The following is a 27,087-nucleotide window of genomic DNA, read 5'->3' as shown; positions in this document are numbered from 1 at the left end:
ATTCATCTAATTCTTTATGTCTTTTGGCCTAGCACAGTGCTAATTAAGTTCCTTAAGATTCCTTAACGTATCTAAGAATGTAACAATTTAAAGAGAATTATATTTGACTATCCTCTGTACTGGATGTTAGACAAACCCAAACATCTCTGACATAACATCCCAGAAGATTCATTGGATAATTACAGCCATCTTTTAAACTGCAGATTATGTAATCAGTATATTTGAAAAATAACAGTGGTTACGTACTTCAACATGCCCCTGGACATTACTATAGTTTTTCAGATATCACTCTAAAATTCAGACTTTTTTTTTTTAAGATTTTATTTATTTATTTGTCAGAGAGAGAGAGTGAGCACAGGCAGACAGAGTGGCAGGCAGAGGCAGAGGGAGAAGCAGGCTCCCCGCCAAGCAAGGAGCCCGATGTGGGTCTCGATCCCAGGACGCTGGGATCATGACCTGAGCTGAAGCAGCTGCTTAACCAACTGAGCCACCCAGGCATTCCAAAATCCAGACTTTTTTAAAGTTAAGTCTCCTTAGTTGGTCCACTCTACAGCCCTCATATTGAAGAAGAACAGTACTGAAAACTATTGAACTACACCAAACTGTATGTAAGGCAAATGCCCCTTACATGTAAAATCTCCTATTTTCATGGTTTTGACCTTCATTTTCTTGCTCTAAAAAGTGTTCCCAGGTATTCTTGGATACCCAGAGAATAGCAAACACACGCTTATAAGTAAATATTTTCCCACCAGCCTGAACTTATGCCTGCTGGAATTATTACCAAGAACTATTATTTTCTGCTGTATCTCAGATACTGCAATACTCAAGATACAGAAGCTACCCAGTTATTCAGCTGCAAAGTAGGAGAATGTTTCTCTTTCCTTTGGGTTCCTGGCTGCTGGGGGAGGTTGCAAAGCTATGCTACTTGTTTTACAGCAACCTGAAATACTGACTTCTAATCCCACAGTTTTCTTTGAGATTTACGTGTAAATCAAGGGAGATTAGATTTAGGGAATTGTTCTGAATGGGAAATGTTCTCTTTCCTTATCTCTGTTCTGCAATTGTGAGGACTTTCGCTTTCCTTCAAATTTACCTCCTCTCAGCATGAAACTTTCCAAGAGGCCATGAGGTCCTCATGTGACTGTTTTCTACCAGCTTCACCCCACATGTTGGCAAGGCCTGCCCAGGCAAGTTTGATTCTCACTTCGACTGAAGCTGCATTACTAGCTAAACATAAAATTCTGTTCCTGGCACATACTAGATGTTCAATAATGCTGTGTCATATAAATACATAAGAATAAAGTCAGATTGATGCATAATTCACCCCAAGTCGATCAACAGGGTTCAGCTCTTGATTTCTTCCTTACAGCATTGATCCTTGGCTATCTCACTGTTTTCTTGATGACCTCCAAACTCAACCCTTCCATCATAACCAGAACGTGTTCTCTCCACAGGCATCCAGTGCCTCTTTCAGTATTATACTCCTACTATTCCTGTGAACAGACAGTTCAAGGTGGATCATGGCTCTCAGTTCATGAGATTCAAATGAGGCGAACCCAACCTCTATCTCAGATACATGCATGATTCAAGCTTTGCCAGTTAGAGCCACGAGCACTCATAGATGATTCACAGTCATTTTTTCAGAGTGCAGCCCAATAAGTCTCAGAGCTCTGAACTATGGCTAAAACTATTAGGAAAAAGACCCTTTGTTTCAATTGAGCTGCTAAGCTGTAAGGATATAAACCTAGACTTACTGCTGGCTTCTTTATCTAAGACATGAGAAAAGCCTGCCTGAGAAATAAAAATTGGAAAGCAAAGCTGAGAGATGGAGAGACACGGATTCCCAACAGTATCAATGTGAGGCCTTTATCCAGTTGCTCTTACAGTCAGCATTATCCCTCCAAATTTTTCAGTTGTGTAACTCAATAACTCCCTTTTTTGTTGAAACCAATTTGAGTTCCTGAGTTCAGTCTTTGTCACTTGTAACAAAAATACACCACAATATGACAAAGAAAAAAATCATTGCTCATGTTTTCTGAATGCTCTGAAAGATAGTCTAATTAATGCCTTCCCCTCTAGAATCAACATTCTGCGTTCTGCCCAACACCATTAGTCATATTCATTATTCAGACCACAAGTCAAAAAAATCTGTATTAGTATATATATATTTTTAAAAGCCTAATAAGTCTCAAATCAATGTGATCATGACTACTTCTGGGGGCTTCGTGGTGGCAGGTTATATTTTCCAAAATTGGCCACAGCAATATTTCTGGTTCCACACATGTTTCTAGCATTTTGCCACTCCCCATTCAGAGATTGATTCTATTTTCCCAACCCTGGACACTGCGCTGGACTTTGTGAGTGCCTACATGAATAGAAAGCAGCAGATGTGATAGCACATGACTTCTAGAGCTAGGTCATAAACAGCAATATATCTTTTCCTTCATTCTCTCTCATTCTTGCTCTCCTTTTCTCTTTATCTTCTGAATCCAGCTACTACTTTATGGGAAAAACCAGGCCACTTAAAAAGGCTCTGTAGGGTGTTCTGACCAACAATCTCTAGTAAGTTCCCTGGCACCAACTATATGAATGAGTAAGCCTTCAAATTATTTCCAGCCCTATTCTCAATTCTTTCAGCTGAGGTTCCAAACACTGCAGAGCAGAAACAAGCCATCTCATGATACCCACTCTTAATCCCTGACTCATGAGAGAAAATGAATGATCACTGTTGTTTTAAGCCACCACAATTTGGGATAATTTTTGTAAATAGCAATAGATAATGAATATACCCATCTTTATTAATAACTATCTTAATTCACATGATTTTCCTGAGACCTACATTTTACCGTTGTACTGGCTACCCCATATTTTAAGGCACTGAACACAGCACTCAGTCTCCCAACTTTTATCAGGTAGTTTATTTTACTTTCTCTCCATAGATCTCATGCTATGAAAATTTATTTACCTAATAAGCTCCAATATAAACACATCAACTTGCTTTTATATTTCTTAGTATTCAGATATTCCATAACTTTGATCAGGCTAAAACAATAAAATATTTTTATTTCTAAGTTATTATTTATTAATTTTTATTTCTAAAATATCAGAAATATTTTTAATATTAAGCATATGTATATATAGACTCAAACTGAAAACCATTATCAAAGACAGGAAAAAACATAAATATTCCTAAACTGAATGCTAAAACTAAAGGGGTTGCTGCCACTAATAATACCTGTTACTTTAAGAACTAATTCAATGGAAACAATGAGCTTTTTAATGACCTTATATTTTTTTGGAGCATATCAACAGTAATCTTTAAAAAGTTGTCTAATGTGAACCAACAATAAGAAACTATTGCCAAACTAAAGAATCTGTACTCAGAAAACTATGAAGTACTGATGAATGAAATTCAGGAAGACACAAAGAAATGGAAAAACATTCTATGCTCATGGATTGGAAGAAAAAATATTATGAAAATGTCTATACTACCTAAAGCAATCTACACATTTAATGCAATCCGTATCAAAATCCCATCCATATTTTTCAAAGAAATGGAAGAAATTATCCTAAAATTTATATGGAACCAAAAAGACCTCAAATAGCCAGAAGAATGTTGAAAAAGAAAACCAAAGTTGGTGGCATCACAATTTCACACTTCAAGCTCTATTACAAAGCTTTATCAAGACAGTATGGTACTGGCACAAAAACAAACATGTAGATCAATAGAACCAAATAGAGAGCCCAGAAACAGACCCTCAACTCTATGGTCAACTAATCTTCAACAAAGCAAGAAAGAATATCCAATGGAAAAAAGACAAGTCTCTTCAACAACTGATGTTGGGAAAATTGGACAGCCACATGCAGAAAAACGAAACTGGACCATTTCCTTACACCACACACAAAAATAGACTCAAAACGGATGAAAGACCTCAATGTGAGACAGGAATCCATCAAAATCTTGAGAACACAGGCAGCAACCTCCTTGACCTCAGTCACAGCAACTTCTTTCTAGAAACATCACCAAAGGCAAGGGAAGCAAGGTCAAAATGAACTATTGGGACTTCATCAAGATCAAAAGCTTTTGCACAGCAAAGGAAACAGTCAACAAAACCTAAAGACAACTGACAGAATGGGAGAATATATTTGCAAATGACATATCAGATAAAGAGCTAGTATCCAAAATCTATAAAGAACTTATCAAACTCAACACCCAAAGAACAAATAATCCAATCAAGAAATGGGCAGAAGACAAGAACAGACATTTCTGCAAAGAAGACATCTCGATGGCCAACAGACACATGAAAAAGTGCCCCACATCACTCGGCATCAGGGAAATACAAATCAAAACCACAATGAGATACTACCTCACACCAGTCAGAATGGCTAAAATTAACCAGTCAGGAATCGACAGGTGTTGGTGAGGATGCAGAGAAAGGGGAGCCCTTCTACACTGTTGGTGGGAATGCAAGCTAGTGCAGCCACCCTGGAAAACAGTATGAAGGTTCCTCAAAAAGTTGAAAATAGAGCTACCCGGGGTGCCTGGGTGGCTCAGTGGGTTAAAGCCTCTGCCTTCAGCTCAGGTCATGATCCCAAGGTCCTGGGATAGAGCCCCGCATCGGGCTCCCTGCTTGGCCTGGAGCCTGCTTCCCTTCCTCTCTCTCTGCCTGTCTCTCTGCCTACTTGTGATCTCTCTCTGTCATATATGTAAATAAAATCTTAAGAAAAAGAAAAAGAAAATAGAGCTACCCTATGACCCAGCAATTGCACTACTGGGTATTTACCCTAAAGATACAAATGTAATGATCCAAAGGGGCACATGCACCCGAATGTTTATAGCAGCAACGTATGCCAAGACATTCTATAATAATATAATAATAGCCAAACTATGGACAGAGCCTAGATGTCCATCAACAGATGAATGGATAAAGAAGATGGTATATATAGACAATGGAATACTATGCAGCAGTCATCAAAAGAAACAAAATCTTGCCATTTGCAATGATGTGGATGGAACTAGAGGGTATTATGTTGAGTGAAATAAGTCAATCAAAGAAACACAATTATATGATCTCTCTGATATGAGGAATTGGAGCGGCAGGGTGGGGGGCTATGGCAGGTAGGGAAGGAAACAATGAAACAAGATGGGATCGGGAGGGAGACAAACCATAAGAGACTCTTAATCTCACAAAACAAACTGAGGGTTGCTGGGGGGGGTGGTAGGGATAGGGTGGGTGGGTTATGGACACTGGGGAGGGCATGGGCTATGGTGAGTGCTGTGAAATGTGTAACCTGTACCCCTGGGGCAAATAATACACTATATGTTAATAAAAAGAAAGAAAAAGTATTGCCAAACTGACATTGCTTGGCACATTGTACTTTTATTTTGTCTACATATCCACAACTTCTTCCATCTTTTTGACAAAACAGCTAGTCAGCTCAGATAAACAACTTATAACTGAATTTTCAAAAAATCTAATGGTTTTATTTGTCTGAATTGAGCAGGTGTTTAAATAACTAATCCAGTCAAAATTGTCAATAGAGCATGAGTCTGAATTTCATTCTCTACTTGCCCTTTCCATGATCTCTCTTTGTTTTTTTTTTAAGAAGTGTTTTTACATTCAATCCAATTCAATAAATATTTACGTAATGGTGGAAAGGTGCTGGGGATACAGAAAAATATAACCCAGCCTAAGTCCTTGCCTCAAGGAGTGCATAGCTTAGAGGGTAATACAGATGAGGAAAGCCTATCCCAAAGGATAGAGAGCCACATTAGCAGACTGCATACATGGTCATAATAATTCCTCCCATCCCATACCACTGTCCTCCGCAAAGTGCTTACGCCAATCCTGCCGTCAGGAAGTAACCTCAATTTCTCAATTACTTGAATCTGGGTGTGCTCATGTGACTTCCTTTAGCCAGCGGAATATTTCCAAACATAATACAGAAAGGGAATTGAAAAGTGCTTATGCCTTCTCCAAGATGTGATTACAAGTCTGAAACCTCTGTATGAATGAATGCAAGTCTGTCTGTGGAGGAGCAACATAGAGAAGAATCAAGGATTTGATAACTTGCCAGACCCCAGATATGTGAGTGAAGGTCACCTTAGACCATCCAGCCCCATTCAAGCTGTCAGGGGACTTGGGTGGCATGAGTGACTCCAAGCGAGACAAATGATTCCAATATCACCCAGCTTAGCCTAGCCCAAATTGCTGACCCACAAGATTGTAAGCAAACAAACTGTTGCTATTTTAAACCATTAAGATTTAGTGGTTTGTTCTGCAGTAGCAAATAATACAGTAACTAGGGTGAGGAGATAGAAAGGGTGAAACAAATCCTTAAAACCTGTGTACTAAAGAAGGAGAAAACAAAAGACAGGAAGAGGCAGCCGGAAGAACTGGAAGAGAATATGCTGAGTGAAATAAGTCAAGCAGAGAGAGTCAATTATCATATGGTTTCACTTATTTGTGGAGCATAACAAATAGCATGGAGGACATGGGGAGTTAGAGAGGAGAAGGGAGTTGGGGGAATTTGGAAGGGGAGGTGAACCATGAGAGACTATGGACTCTGAAAACAATCTGAGGGGTTTGAAGTGGTGGGGTGGGGCTTGGGGAACCAGGTGATGGGTATTAGAGAGAGCACGGATTGCATGGAGCACTGGGTGTGGTGCAAAAACAAGGAATACTGTTATGCTGAAAATTAAAATTAAAATAAATAAATGAACAAAAAAGAACTTAAATTCTGAGGTAAACGAGAGACCGCTTTCTTTGCAATATAACGGATTTTGATTAGGGCCATGATTACAGGTAGATAATGCAGGAGAGTGCAGAAGCCAGCCTCTAAAATGGCCCCTTAAGATCCTTGCCCCTTTTGATCCTATGCAACCCTAACAGAATACGGTAAAATATAACAGCATGTAACTTCTGAGGCCAGGTCAAGTACTGCAGCTTCTAGCCTGGTTTCTTGGATTGCTCACTCTGACAGAAACCAGCTCATGCCAAGAAGCTACCAAGCAGCCTCATGGAGAAACCCATGAAGAGAGGAACAAAGGCCTCCCACCCACGATAAGCACCAAATGGCCAGTCATGTCAGGGCATTAGCAAATTTTTAACAGAAACTATGAGAGATAGTGAATAAGCATTGTTGTTATAAGCCACTACGTTGTGGGGTCATTTGTTATGTAGCTATAGTAACTAATACAAGGGATCTGGCCATTACATTGACAAGTCTGAGAAGAGGGGGTATATGGGTATATGGTATATACAACAATGACTCCCCTGTTCATCATACCCCTGCTTCAATTCTTAAAAAAAAAAAAAAAAAGGATCACAGATCACTCTCTGGGAAATCCTCCTCCAAAGCTGGCATTCTTATTAATTCAACAGATAGAAATTAGCTGAATGAATTATTTTTAAATGATTTTAATCACCAAATCTAACACACAATGTCTTTTTTCATTTATGAATAATTCAGCAAGTGTCAAGTCAGTAGTTGGGGGAGTAGAGAAGTTCTGGGACTCACATCTTCACAATGTTGTTGTGTCATTATGTCATTTCTGTTCTTTCCTATTGCTTAAAAGCTTTACATTTTAGAAGTAGTTTGTATTGGTAGAGTCTCTAAGGAAAACACAATTCTTATGACAATGATCATCATAATGTGATGTGATGAAATATCGTTCCCTAGAGTTTTTTGAAAATCAAATACATTAATGTCAGAGAAAAGGGAAGTTCTTTTTGAAGGCAGGGAATGTGGTGGGGAACATTCTGAGGTTTTCCTGGGTCCAAATACTTCCCATAGAGTTTCCTGGCATATGATTCCTAACGCTCAGATTTATCATCCTTGGGATTATAGGGACAAAGCGTAGATATGAAGAACCAGAGAGTTATATCCTACTCTGACTTTGCCATTTTGTCTCAGCTCTGCCATTGTACTAGATTGTAGGACACAGGTAAGTAAGTTCATCAGCCTGTACTTTCAATTTTCTCTGCTGTAAGAAAAATAATAATAGAAGAAATATTCCTATCTTCTACCATTATGTGAGCATAAAATTAAGTACATACTTACATATTTTATTTTAACCTAACCACGTATCAATATCAATTCATTGGCCAGTCTTTTGGCTCAGACTCAAGGTCTTTTCTTTGAGTTCTTAAAATTTTTTTAAGTGGAATAAAAATACAAGTACAACTGCAAAGCAATTGTTAGAAAAGAACTTTTCTAGGGCTTTATTATTTTCTCCCAATTCTTCACAATAGCATAACTCACACCTAATTTAGGTGATTTTTTTTCCAACTTGCCTTTATTAAGTCAGTCTTTCCCTCCAGTTTCATTTTTATGGAAATAATAATCCTATTTCCTCATTTCATTGGCTTATGCAGTCATTAAAACAATTAAATAACTATGGTAACAAGTTCAGCTGGCATACACAGCTTTGGAAACGATACTTTTATAAACACACAACTAAACTATTGAGAGCAGAAATGTGCAAGCATACCAGAAAGCAGCCCACTGTCATGAGTACTGAGGTCAAGTACTGCAGCTTCTAGCCTGGTTTCTTGGATCGCTCACTCTGACAGAAACCAGCTTCTGATGCAGTACTCATGAGTATCAGTTTGTACATGTTACAGAAGTGATAGAGAACAATAGTTACCTCACTAGGGAATGTAGATCGGTTGAAAGAGCTTCCACCATGTCTAGTGTGGTCTATAGAGTCAGAAAACCTTGATTGTGCATGTCCCCTCTCCCTCTTGCTAGCATTGTGACTTTGGGCAGATGCAACATCTCTGAATTCCAGGGCTCCTACTAATAGAGTAGAGATGATGACAATACCGAGAAAAGTAATGTAAACTTGTGTTTTGGGGTTTCAATCTCTGCCATTTACCAGGTGTATAATCTTAAGCAAGTTACTTAATCTCTCCAAATCTGTTTTCTCACTTATAAAATGGCACTAAGAAGTGTACTGGTTTTATAGGGTTGTTTTGAAGATTTGATGGGAAAACACATATAAAGCAATAAACTCAGCGATTGGTAATTTGTAAACAGTAAATATTAGTTGCTATTGCTTTTGCTAGAATTGGGAAAATTAAATTAGGAATGAATCCAAAGTATCTTATAAAGTTTCTAGTCCATAGTAGCCACTCAATAACTGGGAATATTAAATTCATATTGGAAAATGAGTAACTATTATCACCCTTCTTTTCATGGATTATATATTGTAGAAGCTTAGTAACCTAAGGGCACAAATTTAGCCTTAGAAATAACCTTTACATTTAAAATGCCAATTAAACTTTCTATTTTATACTGTATCCTAGCTAGATAATTCATTTTAACACACACACACAAATAAATGTCCCTATGTCTTAGCAATTGAGTGACACACTTCATCCTGAAAGCCATACATGTTAGATAATACTCAACCCAGAAAGAATTCTAAACCCAATGGTGTGTTTCAATGCCCTTAACAGGAAAAAATTCAGTTTATTCACTCTTTTACCTATTAAAAAGATTTTAGAATTCTGTGTGTAAATCCAATACATTTTGCTGGTGCATTATACTATCATCATCTGCAAAAGAGTTAAGCTTGTCTATCTATTGCCAGCTTATTTACAAGGAGTATACAATTCTAATGTTCTTTCTAAAATACACAATCCTATAAAATGTCTGATAACATTTTGTTAAATTACTTTTGAAAACAGCAGTATAAAAAGATCCACTACTTGGGGCACCTGGGCTCAGTGGGTTAAAGCCTCTGCCTTCGGCTCAGGTCATGATCTCAGGGTCCTGGGATCAAGCCCTGCATCAGGCTCTCTGCTCAGTGGGGAGCCTGCTTCCCCCTCTCTCTCTGCCTGCCTCTCTACCTACTTGCAATCTCTGTCAAATAAATAAAATCTTTAAAAAGATGCACTACATCTTTGTATTTATATTACTTACAGCACCATGCTCATACACCTGGACCCACACATCACCACAGCAAAGCAAAGGAAAGGAGCCTCATATGAGTGCTTCCTGTGGGGCTACTGGAGCCTTTGGGGGAGAGGAGGGCTGAGTGTATTTTCGACAATGGCATCTCCTTTGCCTCAACTTTCAATAACCCCTAAAGAAGGAAAACGAATCTAAACTGTCTCCATAATTTTCTGGTGAAAGCTGAGAAGGCTCATTCACACACAAGCTCTTCACCTTGCTGCTCTTTGCTGAGTATAAGATTGATCCATCTGTTCATCTTGTCTTATCAATTCTTATAAATTGCTTACATTCAAATCAGCCAATAGACGCTATACCTAAAATCATTAATCCCTGAAAGCAAAATACGTAATTAAGGTATGCCCTCCCCACCTCCACTTCCACTGTGAAAGCACTCACTCCACAGCCTTTGGTGCAATTGTTGCTCTTAAGTTTGCTTTGTGAAGAAGGATTTGGTGACTCCTGACTCTCGAGGGTTGTTCTTTGACCCATTGCTTTTCTCCACCATCTGGCCTGTTTACTTGAAGCAAACGCCTTGGGTCAGAGGGCAGAGCAGACATGTGGAGGGACAGCTTTGTCATAAAAGCAATAAAGAATGAGTAGGCGCTTCAGAACATGGCTCTGTGCGTTTTGTTCAGCTGCTGAGCAGAATGAGGTAAGGTTAGTCATATGGCTAAAAACAAAATAAATAAAAAGTCAGTTACCACACATCCTAACAGACGGGTAAGATGTAAGATGCCTGAGTTCAAAATCTAAGTGTTGTTTCCTTTTCCATTTCTGGGAGAGTTACTTTTTATGCTTTACTGGGCACGTTACTAAACAATATGTTACACCAGACACAAGGGGGAAAGTGGTTTATAGGCTAAATTAACCAGATTGATTATTCAGGAAGAGTGTTGATAGTCCAATAATCCCCAAGCAACAAAATTAGAGATAGATAGGATAGAGTAAGGAACTAAAGATCAGGTAATCAATTTTTTCATATCGAGGGCCCATAGTATAATGAGATAATAATGATGATTTTATTCTTGATAAATTGAAGCTTTTTGAAAAGAACAACTCAGAAGTGAACACTGATGTCCATTGTGTGCACCTACTTTGGACCCCCAGACAAGGAGTACTGTGCAATGATCCTTTGTCTCTTATTTTGGCATTTGTTCTAGACATTAAGCCCCATCAAATGAGGCTTTAAAATCTTTAGCACAGAAGCGCCTTACCAAAAACCTTAAGTTTCATTTATAAAAAGTACTCTGGCTCCCCTTATATAGCTTCTCTGGATTCTGAAAATCTTTCCAAAGTCTATTTCTTCCCTCTAGTTCACAAAGATCATAAATGATCATTCATTGATTCAGATTGTTTTCCTGTTGCCAAAGGACGCATTTTTCTCCACAATTCTAGAATGCACCAAGGAAAAAGAGGAGATGGAAAACCTGATTCCACTGGATTCTGGGTGCTGTTCTCACTTGCGTACCTTTGAGGGGTTCAGGAGAAAAACAATGCCTTGAAATAGGAACTTAAGAATGATTCCTGTTTATATGCATTCTCAATGTAAAGGGGGAAAATTGCTATGCATCTTGAGATGAAAATGATTAAAGGGAGAGTTAGTCAGCAAAAGAAAATGAAAAAGGAATTTTCCCCTCAGGAAAAAAAAAAGTAATAAAACAAAGGAAAAAGATTAAAGGAAGCCTCCGTCTTCCAGTCTGATTGTCAAGGGATAGTTCTTCACATTGCAAATACACTTTGATCCTGGAAACTCTGCATTTTTAGACTTTACCCAGTTGGTAAAAGGGATGTCCCTTGTGGAAGATTTTCTCATATGGAGCTTTAAAAAAAAAAAAATCATATACATCATGACTTCCATCCCTTGCAACGTTTCTCTTGAAAAATTCATGGCACACAGCATAGCCATTCTCTTTCCAATTCCAGACTTTCTGTAAGAGCATCTATTTGCCCAAGTTTGTCCTTGCCAGTTTCAGAATTGATCACACTATAGAAAATTTATAGATGGACATGGAGACCATACTAATGTGTCCACTTACGTGCAGAGAAGGGATTCCTAGGGTTGCTTCGAGGAAAAGGCCTTCTAGTGAAGTTCCCCCATTCATATTTAATAAACTAGTTCATGCAAGAAAAAGCACAAAGAGCAGGGGCTTTGGAAACAGACAAACTAGGGCATGAGTACTAGCAGCAGCACTTACTACGGGGGTGACACTGAGCAGAGTATTCAATCACTTTGAGCCCCAATTTCCTTTTTATAAAAGCAGAGATAGTAATTTCCATTTCTCAGGATTGCTGTGGAGGATGAATTGAGATAACATGGGTCAAAATACCTAGCGCAGCATACTCAGCAAAATGTTGCCTTCATTTTATCTTAGCTTTATGACAGAATTTGTGCCTCTTTCAAATCATGGCTAAATTCAAGTTTGTCCCTTGAGAAATGGCCTTTTCCTTAAGAAAGATAACCACAAGCAAAAGACAATTAATTTTGCAAACTGTCCTTTGATTCTGATGTCCTCATGGGACAGTTTGGGGTTTTTTTCTCCCCAAGTCCCTCACATTTTAAGCAACTTCTCTATGGCTCTGGAAGCAGATGCATTACCAAAATTTCCCTAAAAGCATGTGTGATTTTTTTTTTTTTTATGCATGACTCTTCCTCAGGCAGTAACCACATTACTTCCAAGGCCAAGGATGAAAAGAGGACACACAAAGAGGGGACTAATGGGGCCTGAGAAAGCTGATAGGGAGCAAGAAGAGATGACCCCCTAGCACCTTACTGGAGGAAGCAGGATTTGGGGTGGAAAAATAAAACACAGAGTTAGAATTCTGAAGGCTCAGAACTTGATCACAAGCTGTATGATTCTATATTAAGAAACCAGTATTTTAAAATCTGAGCTTTAATTAGACAGGGGAAAATGATAGGTCGATAGAAAAATCATTCCCTTTAAAAACCATAGCACCTTCCTGACAATTTGCAAACCATTATTCCTGCAACATGTGTCAGGGTTCTTACCAGGAGTTCAGGGCATTCTCCTGAGGTCACTTAGTCATCTCCTTGACAGTGGCCCACACGCCCAGGAGTCTTGAGTACCTGATTCCATGCTCACTATCCCAGGTCCTACTACAGACATCAGAGCTGTGTCTAACAGAACATGGACTTCAGGCTTGGTTTGATACACCATCTAGTTGTGCGACACTGGACAAGTTGCTTAACCTTTCCAAGCCTCATAAAACTGTGAAAATGACACCTATATTATGGGGTTTGGTGAAAATGAGACAAAGCAACCCAAGGAAAATACAGACTTAGGTCCAGGAGAGCTAGGTCAGGGAATGATTAGAATGACCAGCACTGTATCTATCCAAGGTCACCTCCATCTACCCTCCAGCCTTAGTCTACAGACCTCATTCAAACTTGTGCATCTTGATTTTTCTTCCTCTTTCCCCAAAAAAGTTTTCTCAGTGCTTCTGTATATACAAACTCATCTAAGCCTAACAAAAACCCTACGAGGAAGAAAAAAGTATGCCTTATATTATAACTGAAGAAACTGAGGGTGCCTGGGTGACTCAGTCAGTCATCTGCCATTGGCTCAGGTCATGATCCCAGGGTGCTGGGATCAGCTCCCACATCAGGTTCTTCTCCCTCTTCCTCTACCCACACCCCTGCTCATGCTTTCTCTCACTCTTGCTCTCTCTCAAATAAATAAATAAAATCTTAAAAAAAAAAAAAAAACTGAGACATGGAGTGGTGAAATAACTTGCCCATGGTTTCACATAAACAAAGACACTGAAGACTGGAAAAGTATCTGGGTCTATCTTCTAAGACATATATATGTAAGATCGATTTAAAAGAAAAAAAAAAAAACCTTCTTTATATGCCTTAGTGTGTAACAAACTGAGAGATGTATGTCAGAGTCAGACAGATGGATTACTGACAAGGAGCGAAAAAGGAGGAGGTAACTCAAATACAAGAACATGGGCTACCTTGTGCATTCCTCTTGCATTTACCCTCCCTGCTAATAAAAAATTGTGGGGCATGCCCAGAGCCTGCACTGTCAAGGAGCCACTAAGAATGCATGTCCTCTCCACACATTTAGAACACATAAAAAGAAAGAGCTAAGGCAATGATGACAAGCCAAAACTCCCTTGCAAATGGGATGTCAATCTTCTTAATATGAGGAGAGGAGACAGAAAGAAACAGAGAGTGACCACAGTGAAAACCCCTCCACATGAAAGGACACATGAGAAATGGGGAATAAGTGTACCCCCCCCAACATATCTGATTTCAAAATCGGGGCTCCTACCACTACACTAAAGAGAAGCAGAATAGCTCAGTACACATCATAGAATGAAATCCCCTCATCTTTAAATTTGTTTATAGATGGAAACTAAGACCCAGAGATGGAAAGAGGGTTTATCATTCAGGATCACATAGCTAATTAATAGTTTAGCTAGGATTCGAATCTAATCTACCTCTCAAGTCCACTGCTTTTTCCACTGCTTCAGGATGTTTCTTTTCTTTTTATTTTTAATTGAAGTATAGTTAACATATACTATCCATATTAGTTTCAGATGTACAACATAGCAATTCAACAGTATATACATTGCAAAATGCTCACCATGTTAGAGTACTCACTTCTGCCACCATACAAAATTACTACAGTATTATCGACTATATTCCCTATGCAGTCCTTTTCATCATAACTGTTCTTTCAGTTATTTTATAACTGAAAATGTATACCTCTTATCCCCTTCACCTATTTTACCTATCTCTCCCATCCCCCTTATTAGTAATTTAATCCTACCTCTATCACCCTATCATGAGTTCTTGGGCATATTCCTTTATATCAAATGCTCTGATTTCCTCATTTGCAAATAACAGTTCCACATATACAGGGTTGTTGTGATGTTTAAATGGATCGACATATATAGACATCAGTGATATTAATATTCTATATATATAGAATTAATACAGTACTTGGTATATAACAATTCTCAATAAATGTTAGTGAAAGTTAATATTAATACTGCCTCACTGAGAAAAAATATTCAGTGTTAGTGAGAATAGAATCTATGATTACAAATCGACTCTTTGCATAGACCCATTTTTCAAGTATAAATTTTATGAGAAGTCAAAAATATTAATACATTGATCTTATTAGCAGTGCTTTCGCAATGTTGTGTTATAAGACACATTAGTCTTAAAAATTATGTCAAGTTGTAAAATTTTTTTTATTTCTTCTTAATGCTATTATGTTTCCAGCTTATCTATAATGACTAAATATTACTTTTAAAGCAAAAAAAAAAAAAAGGAAAGAAAATGAAATATGAGTTAGGCAGTGGTCAAGAAATATCTATTGATCATCTATGCCAGGCACTGGGTTAAATGACATTCAAGTCAATAGGACTCTCTTCCTGGAACCAGTATAAATGGGTACAGGAAATGCATTTTTACAATAACGTAAAAACAACAGGCTGCTGATATTTTATTCATAATTATGAAGGCTGCCTCTTTTCTCTCAATTTTGAGGCTTTCTTACTCATGAATATAGGCACACCCAACATTTTCTATTTTTTATGAATGGATATTCATCTCAAAATGGGAATTTTCACAAATAATCAAATGCATTATTTATTAAGCATCTAGAAGATCTGAGGGGTTTTGAACAAAGTTTATTGACACTATCTCTAATGTCCACAATGGACCTGCACAATGGAATAATGCAGGCATTATGATTACCAGTTTGTAGAGAAGGAAACTGAGGCCCAAAGAGGTTGTGACTCTCTCAGGCTTTGGATATCAAGCACTCTGGGTGCATTTTAAAGTGTATTTCCATCTACACAAACAAATATTAAGACACCCGTCTATTTCATAAAGCAAGGTACACCTATAAAACCATACACGCTGTTTGGTAGACCACAAGGTTTTTTAACAGCATCCCATATTTCTGTTTTGAGTCTCTTGCCACTTGGGTAAACATTGTACTTTTCATTGGATATACTGTAAGTCATTAAAGTCAGTAAATAGCAGAAATGAATAAAACAGCAACTTAGATATTTTTAACACCTCTGAGTTAAAACCACTTTGCAGTGGGGAAGAAGAACAGATGCCCGATTCTAAATGTGAGAGCCACCAACTGGGAATTTGCTAGTTGTAACTGCTGCCATCTGTTTTCCACTGTTCTTTTTACCTGCCTCTCTTAGATTTAGTATTTGAATTCTGGGCCATGGATTCTCAGTGTAAGCAGGGAAGGAGTGGGAGGGACTCCAATCTGAAATTTTCCCAGGTGCTCTCTCCTGCATTAAATCAAAGGTAACTTCTCAGGGAAAAAAAATATCATGAGGGCGATTATTTAACAACCACATTTTTATTCTTCTACGCATACTTTGTACTCCTATTTCCATGTGCATTTTTTTCTATTTAATCAACTTCCTGGTTTTCCTAAGGGCATTGCGGAAATGCCTCTCTGATGCCAATTAGGGCACTGCTGTGTGAATTAGTTTCTTCCCTGACTGAATAAATAATTTTAGTCAGGCCATACATACATTCGCAACTCACTTAATCAGCACTTAACTAGCAGTCGGCACTAGCAGAGTGGGTCTTTCTCCCTAAAGTCAACATGTTGAGGGAGAAACTATCTGTGCCAAAGGGAAGCAGATGAAATAGACAGGTTAATAGGACTATAAAGGAGAATAAGAGATTGTTCCAGTTCATCCTTCTGCCTTCAAGTAGAATTGCTTCTAAACCACACTAGAAAGAGAAAATTTGCTCTTTTCTTTTAGAAACATCTTTAGGGGAGGTTTCTCAACATGTGATTATAATTCTGAATGACATATGTGTGTGCATATAACTTCTGGCTAAAGGCCAACAAAGAACAAGAATAATCATCCAACCTGTAAATGAGCTTTCTCTTTAACTCCACACAATCAATGCGTACTTCCCGTTTTTACAAAAGAGAAATAGGTTCAGAGGAGTTTGTGTTGGAGTATTGGAAGTATGGAAGTTGGAAGTATTGGAAGTGAGGTGTTGGAGTATCACAGCTAGTTAGTGATATAACAAGATTTAGTGCCAACTCTGCCTAATTCTTTCACCCAAAATAAGAGAGGAATGCATCAGAAGGAAGGGTTATAACTCCAATTAGGATTTTCTTCTGCTACTTTCTTTTTATACCCTGAGTTTATTCAGAATCATGTAGGAAATAGAGAAAGAGGAAGGATCTCTCAAGCTGTATGCGCAATGCAAATAACACATCAAACATGGGGCCTAACCAAGCCTCTCCAGACCAAAACAGGATACTAATTCCCATACTCTGGTATTACAGACAGAGAACCTATTTAGGACAAGCCACTCATTTTATTTTATTTTAAAAATTTTTAGAAGATTTTATTTATTTATTTGACAGAGAGATTGACAAGTAGGCAGAGCAGCAGGCAGAGAGAAGGGGTGGGGAGCAGGCTCCCTGCTAAGCACAAAGACTGATGTGGGGCTTGATTTTAGGGCCCTGAGATCATGACCTGAGCTGAAGGCAGAGGCTTAACCCACTGAGCTACCCAGGCACCCCCCCCCCCCAAGCACTCATTTTAAATAGCAAAGAGTCAAAAACACAACTTTGGTTTATTTGGAACATTCTTCAACAACTGTACAATATGTGCATCAAAATACCATAGGAAAATAAGGGATATCAACAGTGATAAAAGGTCAGAGATCACTACCTACTTGAGATAGTTTGGGGTTTACTAGGATGGGCCACCTGATTCCCAAAACAGACCAGTAAAGTTCATGTCTTAATACTGTGGATCTTCATTTAAGGTACAAGAATCACTGGGAGACTTGGGCAAGTGGCCCAGGGTAACTGTTTTCAGTCAATAGTCATTGTTTTATGTGTTTGTGGTAACGTGACCTCTCAGGTACCACAGTGTCTATACCACATTCAGGACTGGATTGTCAGACTGGGCCCAGACACATTAGAGATCTCACTCAGAATCAAGTTTTCTAATGATTTCAAGGATACAGAATAGTCAAGGGGAGACAAAGTGGTAAAAGATCTGGAACTTTAAGGATCGTTCCTCAGGCCCTTCCTCCCTCCTTGATACGGACCTCTGCTGAGAAACAATGGTTGAGTTCTCTAAAGGAGCTCCTTGATTTTTCCCACACGCCAGGGAACATTTAAGTTTGGAAGCATCTCTGTTTTATACCCTAGATCAGAGGTTGGCAAACTACAACCCGCAAGTCAGCCATCTGTTTTATAAATAGAGTTTCACTAAGACACTGCCAGGCCTACTTGTTACACATTGTCTATGGCTGCTTTCCCACTACCAAGCAGAACTTAGTAGTTATAACAAAGACCATGTAGCCCCCATGACTAAAATATGTACTATCTGACCCTTTAAGAAAAGGTTCATCAACCCCTGCTCTAGATTATTGTATAGCCCATGTGACATTCTCCAGGGAGCCAAGCCTTATGTTTCTTGGGTTCTATTGATTATTAGTAATGCTTGGACAGAGATACTCTACTGCAGGCATTCTATAAATAATGTCCTCTTCATTCATGTCTCTTATCCTATCTACCTGGAGGTCCAGTTATCAAGGAGACTAGACCAAGATAACTGCCTTATTTCCTTTCCCCTGAGGGCATATCTTATCCAAGTCTGGCCCTCTGGTAAAGGTAGTAAATAGATCTCAAGCCAGATGCTACAACTCCTTTGTCCCCTCCCTCAGTGCTGAAATGTCAACAAAACCAGGTGTGCCCTCAAGGAAAGGAAGAAGAGAAACAGACAAATCACATATGATAATAATATGGAGTAAATAACACATGCATACTAAGTATATGAGGACAAAGAAGGAATTTATCATTCTAAGTTGGGAGAGGAAAAATAATAAAGAGAAAGTAGGGATTTAGAGAGTAAAGGTAAGCTTAAAAAATAAGTAAAATTTGACAAGGAAAGCTAAGAAAGGAACAGCAGAGGCAAGGGCATGGGTTTTTAAAAAAAAATTTTTTCCACAGAGTGCATTTGATGGGTAGGGAGGAGACAGTGAATCTGAAAAGCCAATTGCAGAACACAAAGTCCCTGGGCTCTGAAGTTTGGGGAGAGGGACCAAGAAGACAAAGATCAAGAGGCAGCTGAAATCATGATTTCTAAATGGAAAAGAGAATTTCCTGACTACAAACTTAGTTTGAGGAGTTTCTGCATTTAAAAAACGAAAAACAAAAAAAAACAAGAAACAACAACAAAAAAACCCCACACTTTTCTCACCTTACATTTACTTACTCTTGGTCACTGCATGACTCCACTGAAAACTGATATAATACTTAAAGGTTAAGCGCCACAAACAAATTTGCCTCATGATGGGAGAAATGTCAGGAAAAGGAATTAATTAAAAGAGAAAACGATGTCCCTCAGTAACCAAAGTTCCCATCTGCAGTTAAATCAAGATGTTACCATTCTAAAATGTCAAATTTATCTCTTTTGACTCACTCCAGGTTTCTAAAGAAAGAGTTATTACCTCAACATAAATTAATAAAAAATTTTCTGTGAGAAATAATCTTTACTTTCTAAGTAAAGGATTTGTATCACTAGCTGAATATCACAGGAAATAGCTGGATTCCTTTATCTACACATATATTTATGCACATATAAAGCAAAAAATTAAACTATCAAAGCTTGTGTCTGTGAACAGAAACCAAACAACATTCAATTATTCTTTCTTCTATTCATTTCTATAGCATCTTTCAAGAAAAAAGATACATTTTTTTAAGTCCAAATTTGAAAGAATTTTTGTTTGTTTTAAGTCTAAATTCAGTTAGCATTTCTGGTATAAAAAATGACCTGCTGTATGTCACTGAGTTCTAAAAGAATTTTTTTCTTAATCCAAAATCATTTTTGACTCTAAGGTAGCAAAAAGTACAGTAGAGTAGTTCAATCAACAAAGAGAATGTATGCCAAGGACAGAGACTCTATTATCAGAAATAACTTACCAGAGGGAGATATAATGAAGGTTTGATACCTGTTAAGGGATTCCCTTTCTAACAAACATCATGTACTTCTCATGAAGACCCCATGGACCCCAGGTGTTTCATCTCCTTTCTGTCCATGATGACTACTCAGATGCCTCAGAGAGTCTCTCTTTATTCTCTACTTCCAAGATCTCTGTTAGCTTGTATCATGAAAAGTTTTTTAATCCAGTCTCCTGGGTCCTTATTTCAATGAGAATAGTTTGTCAAATGCAAAAAACAAAGCAAAAAATCTCCCTCAAGATTTTAGGACAACCCCATTTCACTGCACACTGAACAGATACCACATGTAGGGGGAAACATTTTGTTGATAAGAGCAAATTATAGGACATGTTACTTCCTTTATGGTGCATGTTGGTTGAAACTTTGTGACCTAAATGAAAAATGCCTCTGCCCTGTCCAATAAAATGCCATCTGGGATGTAAAGGTCCAAGATGACACATCAGAACTAGCCGAATTTCTGTGATGTTTTATGTGATGTACAAGAAACCACAGAGATCCCTGGATAAATTCCTCCTAACCTTACAGAAAAATGGATTTCCAGACCTTCATACTGAAATAATTGTAGAAGGGCTAGCACAGAGCTTCTGCAAATGGTTTTTCTCCATCCAAAGGGGATCTAAAGCAAACTTTATTTGTAATGAAAGTTTAGCCGTAAGAACAAAGTCAGTAAATATAGGGTCTCCAGATAGATCATTTAGGGCCCAAGAAATGTTATCTTTGGCATAAATATTACAGGTCTGTCATTTCCCTCTTTGGCAGCAAGATTTCTGTAGGTGGCAGGAAGTTATTCTTGCTCACTGATTTGGAAGGTCTCAGTGTTAATCTTTTCAAGGCAAAAGATTCTTATATAACCCTAAAAGGCTTTAATAAATTGATAGAGATATTTTTATAAAATGCAGAAAATCAATATTTAATGGAATAATTTGATTCTGGAAAAATATTACATCAATGTAACATAACATCTATTTTTCCGTGAGGCATTCTCCCTGACTTGCTCTTCCGTTAACGGTTGTTATTACTGATTGTTGGGGGGGGGGGGTTGTTTTCCCTTGCATGGTTCTTTTATTCAGAAATAGTCATCATAAATACAACAGTACCACTTCTGCCACATTCCTGTTTTGCAAATAATCTCTAAAAGCAGAGTTCTAAGACCTTAAGGTAAGTGGGTAAGAAGACAAAGGAGCCCTAGTTTCATATCTCAGATGATACCTTCGAGCACTACATTTACTCACCACTCTTAACGGCTTCATTTTCAAGACGAAGTGTACAACTTATTCCACAGTTAAGACCCAATTACAACTTTTTTTAACTTCTTTTTCTATATTTAAGTAATTATTTATTCATTCACCAAATATTGGGTTTCTCCTCTATGCCAGGCAATATGTTAAACAATGGGAGCTCACAAGGATAAAAAATCAAGATTCTGCCACCAGAAGATTATGGAAAACTAGCCCCTGAGATGACCAACAACCCTCCTATGACTCCTACTCCTTTGAGACTAGAATTGTGACATATTAAAATATCCTTCTGATTTCTCTTTAAATTGCTATTAAGGGGCACCTGGCTGGTTCAGTCAGTTGAGTGTCCAACTCTTGATTTCAATGTAGATCATAATCTCAGCATTCTGAGATGCAGCCCGGTGTTGAGCTCGGTGCTGTGTAGAGACTGTTTGAAATTCCATCTTCCTGTCCCCACCACCCTCACTTGCGCTTTCTCCCTCTCTCAGTAAGTAAATAAAATAAAATAATTAAATCACTCCTAGGATGAGATTTGATCCAGAAGCTAGAAAAGAGCTGAGCTTCCTGGACATCGAGTAGTCCTCATTTAAAGCAGAGCTGACATACACACTACAGCTTCAGATGGATCACTGTATATGAAAGTCACACTAGATGCTGTCCCACTGTGACTGCTGGTTCTCAAGTCACCCAAGCTCCTCCGATTCTGCTTTCCTTATGAACTCAGGTCTCTGACAGCATAAAACATTTCTGAAAAAGAAAACTAGTAAGAAGGATGTAGAGAATTATGTTTTTTTAAAGTCCTATTTGCTGAGGTAGAAGCAGGCTTACTTAGAAAGCCCAGATAGCTACTGCAGTCCTGACCTCCAATGCTTCCAGCAGCACCCAGTGGCACAGAAGTCCGGCCTAGTAGCAGCAGCTGAGGTCATGGAATAGGATTGTTATGCACGAGTTTTCACGTCTGAGAGACCACCAGGGAGCCAAGTACCGATGGAATCACACAAAGGTTTATTTGAAAAGCTTAAGCTTGGACCCAAGTATACCCGAGGCAGCGGAGTAGGGACTTGGACCCCAAGCTTAGTGAAGGCAGGGGTATTTATGGGTTCTTGTTACTAAAGCAGGGTGGGGCTTCCTGCAACTAAAGTAAAGTAAGGAAAGTTCAGCCCTTGGGCACAGGGGTCTGAGACGGCTGTACTTATGCTAAGGCTAAACCTGAGGTGGGATGGCCTTGATTTTTCTTGGCCTCCACATGATTTGAAAGGAGAACCTGGGAAATCAATTTACGAAATTATTTATGATATTAAATAAATTGATGCTATAAGGAACTTAGAGGAATAAGAAGTGATTGCTTTTTTTTTTATTTAGTGGGAAACTTCAAATTAGAAAGATCAACTCATTTTAGTGAATCAGTCTCAAATGCCAAAAGCTTTCTTTTAATTGAAAAAAATGTGAATGTGTATGGGTGCATGCATTATATGAAATAATTATGGAAAGGAAAGGTGTGACCAGGATCTAAAACAAGTAAAATCACAGCTCATTTGTTCACACAGTGTAACAAGTATAGAATCCCCTGCAAAAAATACCATTATTTCAAAATATTTACAGTATTGCAAAATACCTAAAAAAGGGGGCACGGGGCGGGCGTGGGGGAGTCAGTCAGTTGAGCAGCTGGCTCTTGGCTCTTGATTTTAACTCAGGTTAAAATCTTAACTCAGGTCCTGAGATCAAGCCCAGCATCTGGCTCTGTGCTCCAACACAGAGGAAGTCTGTGTTGAGATTCTCAAGGAAGTCTGCTTGAGATTCTTTCTCTGCCTCTCCCTCAGCCTCTATCCCCCAAACCCCACTCAAGCACATGTTCTCTCTCTTTCTCTAAAATAAATAAATAAATCTCCAAAACAAAACAAAACAAACAAAAAAACCTAAAAAGTACTTTTAAATTGTTTTAAGTTTTGAAATTGAAATAATTAGCAAGTCAGTTCTGAAACAGTCAATAGATACATCAAAATTATAAAGTTTTCTCTAAAATACTATCGTGTAAATAACTTGCCCTCTGTAATATAAAATGTGCCAACTTCTGACCTGTGAACTGAAATGGCCTGAGAGGATAAGACTTCTCCACAGTTAATCATCCTGCCCCATCTATGCCTACTGCCAGACGCATTTCTAAAGGTGATTTTTAACTGTTCCTTTCTTTCCTCCCTATCTGGCTATTTATAATAAAAAATAAGGAATGCGTCAAGTTTGCACTATTTCCCTAATTCTAGAAGCAACCTTTGTTCTTATCATCTGGAGACTCTCAATCCAGAAATTGCCCCTGAGCAAATGTACGGACAGAAACAGAGAGGCTAAGAGATTCAAACAGAAAGAACAGTAGTTCAAATGAGATCACACTTTCTATTTTAAAATTACTTCAATCCACTTGAATTTAACATAAGAGAATTAAGTAAAACCAAAGAAACTATAATTTAAACACCTATTATTTGTCAGCATATAATTTTTGTTCCTAAGAGATTCTTTTGAAGTTTGGGGGGAAAAAATCTTAAAATATTAAGAGACAGAAATCATTTTTTCAAAAAGAAAAACAAAACCTCATGACTTAAATTTAGGCCTGACCTTGAACCTCTACCATAAAAGATGAGAAAAATTAGCATTAAAAATACTAACAATTGGGGCCCCTGGGTGGCTCAGTGGGTTAAGCTGCTGCCTTCTGCTCAGGTCATGATCCCAGGGTCCTGGGATCCAGCCCTGCCTCAGGCTCTCTACTCAGTGGAAACCCTGTTTCTCCCTCTCCCATTCCCTCTAATTGTGTTCCTGCTTTCACTGTCTCTGTGCGTCAAATAAATTAATAAATTCTTTTAAAAAAAAATTAAAATCATTACTTTCTCTTTAAAAGAAAAAAAAAATTCCTATCTCTTCTCCCCCTACCTTGTAATATTTACTTGTTAATTACAAGGCTTATATTTGTTGTGCTGGAAAAAAAAAACCCACAGTTATTTAATATTATGTAACTGTGATATGCACATTCAATATATAAATAATTATATCTCAGTATATTCAATGCCCAGCATGGGTCTGCCATCCTGAGTTTTTAAATTTGCTCTGTATCATTTTCACTAGGACATTACTGTCCAGTTTTTTTATTTTTTCCAACCAAGATTCATGAATACCTTATTGTTAGACTTCTTATTTACTTGAAAATGTCTGCCCACTGCCTTCATACTTGGAAGAAATTTTGGTTGGGTGTTAAAAATACTGGGACACAATGCCTTCCCTTAGAATTTTATAGACAGTAATCCCCTATCATCTCACTAAGACTTAATGGAGAAATCTGAGGCCAACATTACTTTTCGCCCATAAAGGTGACTTGTGTTCTTTGCTTGGACATCCATAAAATTTTTTATCTTGATGTTCGATAACTTCATGATAGTATGTAAGTTTCCCCTGGGACATGGTATGCATTTTACTAGCTGTAGAACATACATTCCATGAGAATAGTCACCTTTTCTATCTTTTCCAATACTTTGCTCCCAGTGCCTAGAATGGTACCTGACAAAAACTAGCCATTTAATTAATATCTTTTAATAAAACAGTAATGCAAGTATTTATTTCAGAAAACTTTTCTTCTAGTATATCTTTAATTATTTTTAATACTTCATTTACCTTTTTCTTCTTTAGAACCAGTAATTATGCATACATATAAACTCCCCAATATATCTTCCATATTTACTGACCTTATTATAATCTTAATATTTACACATATTTTATATACTCTGACCTACCACAACCCTGATTGCATATATTTTTCAGTTCTATCTTTCTCTGTTGCTTTTAATGTAGTTCCCAACTTAAAACATTTCAGGGATTTTTTTTTTCCTTCTATATTTTTCCTGTTTAACTGCCTATTCAATCATTCTACCTAGATATCAGGAAGGAACTGAAAACTCCACACGCCCCAAACCTAATTTATAATCTTCCCAGAATCCTAGCGCACCTCTTTCCATAAATAACACCATCTATCCAATTTTATTAGGTTTAAACTTTAAAATTATTTTAGGATAATCTTCTTTTATCACCCCATCTCAATCATTAAGCTAACTCCTATTCCAGGAAGTCCTTCCTATAAAACATGTCTTCAATTTTTCTACTTCTCTCCATCTGTTCTGCCACCAAATCATCTTCACCATCAATATCTCTTGCTTGGATGTAGGAAGCAACTGGACTTGTGGACACTATAGTACAGGGTTTACATTTTGTCAAAATAAAAAATTGGGAACATCAGTAACTAAGTGTTTTACAAAGTTTATCCCTTAGTCCTTCCAACCTTCTGAGGCAAGCAGGGTAAACCATTTTGCACATGGATAAACTGAGAAGTTTCTCAAAGTCACAGAGCTAATAAATGATGGAGCTTAGATTCAAGCAGAATTGAGTTTGAAGCTACAAAGGTGCCTGGTTGCCTCAGTCAGTTAAGCATCTGACTCTTGATTTCAGCTCAGATCATGGTCTCAGGGTTGTGAGAGTGAGCCCCACATTGGGCTCTACACTTAAGATTCTCCCTCTCCCTCTGCTCTGAATCCCTCCCCCATCTCTCCCTCCCTCTCTCCCTCTCTACGAAAAAAAAAAAATCCATATTATGTTGCCTCTCAATGAAACCATAAATAATAATGATGAATTCAAAATGCAGAAAGAAGAGGTGAAAGTCAAGGATGTTGTTTTGGTAAATAACTATTTCTGAAGATAGGAAAAAGATTCAGTGAAGGTACCAAAGGGGAGAAAAGAACCATTTTTAGTTTTCAGAATCAGAGGAAGGTCTCTTGAAACACATAATAAGTGCCATTCTTTCGTAGTGATTAGAATGGACTTTAGTTTGCAAAGCATCCAGGCATGGTGACTGCATAATATGAAAGCAAGTGTAGCACATATATGTTCTTTGTTTCAAGAAATTTGCCCATGGAAAGATGAACAGAGGGCAAAAAAAATAATAATAATAAAAAGGAATTGCTACGAGAGGAGAGGCATTTATATGTTCACGTCCGTGTGGAAAAGACTGCAGGTCCAACATTTTGAAAATGACATTCAAAACACCCACCCCAACTATCTCACAATTATAAGGTTTATGTGAATAGTATTTGTGAAAACTCAGCAGTGCTGTGCAATTATAAAGTATTTTCATTACAAAACACATATAAATATCAATATTTTTTCACATACATAAAAGAAGCAACTTAATATACAGGCTTCTACTCTGTGCAAGTTCTCTAATAAGACTATGATATGTATGTGCTACTGAAAAAAGGGTCTTCAGTTGAATTTCTAAAGTAAATAAAGTCAATTTCTACATAGTAAACTAAATTAGTTGTGTCATGTAGCCAGTTTAATTTGGTTCGAAATACATTTAAAACCAGCAAGCAATCTGTAATTTGGTCATGTATTTTTTTATGTCACAGTTATTGATGGAATGCCAGTTAATGTCTACAATAGGGACAAACAATTGACAAATTCATTAATCAGAATTCCATTAGCACATCAGTGGTTGAATCCAACAAAAAAAAAATCAGCCTTTATTAGTATCAGTCAGCATGTAGGCTTGAATTTCCTCATGTGTAATTAATTTTAACAATGTTTAATTTTGCATCAACGATGAAACATCAGTTGTACCCAACATCTAAATATAGTATTGTGCTTTAACTTAAAAATGATGACTATTTTTACCTAGGGAAAAAAAATCATTTTACCAAAAATGATGTGCCTTATAAGTGTGGAGCAGAATATGATTTTCAGAATATAGTCATTAGCCTTCACAGCCACTATTTAGCCTTAAATAGTTCTCTATCTAGATATGCCCTTTTAGATATTCAATATATGTCCTAGATATTCAAGAAGTA

This window comes from Mustela putorius, unplaced genomic scaffold, assembly GCF_011764305.1.
Source record: "Mustela putorius furo isolate JIRA1106 unplaced genomic scaffold, ASM1176430v1.1 tig00000421_pilon_pilon_pilon, whole genome shotgun sequence".
NCBI lineage: Eukaryota > Metazoa > Chordata > Mammalia > Carnivora > Mustelidae > Mustela > Mustela putorius.
This window is presented reverse-complemented; position numbering follows the sequence as displayed.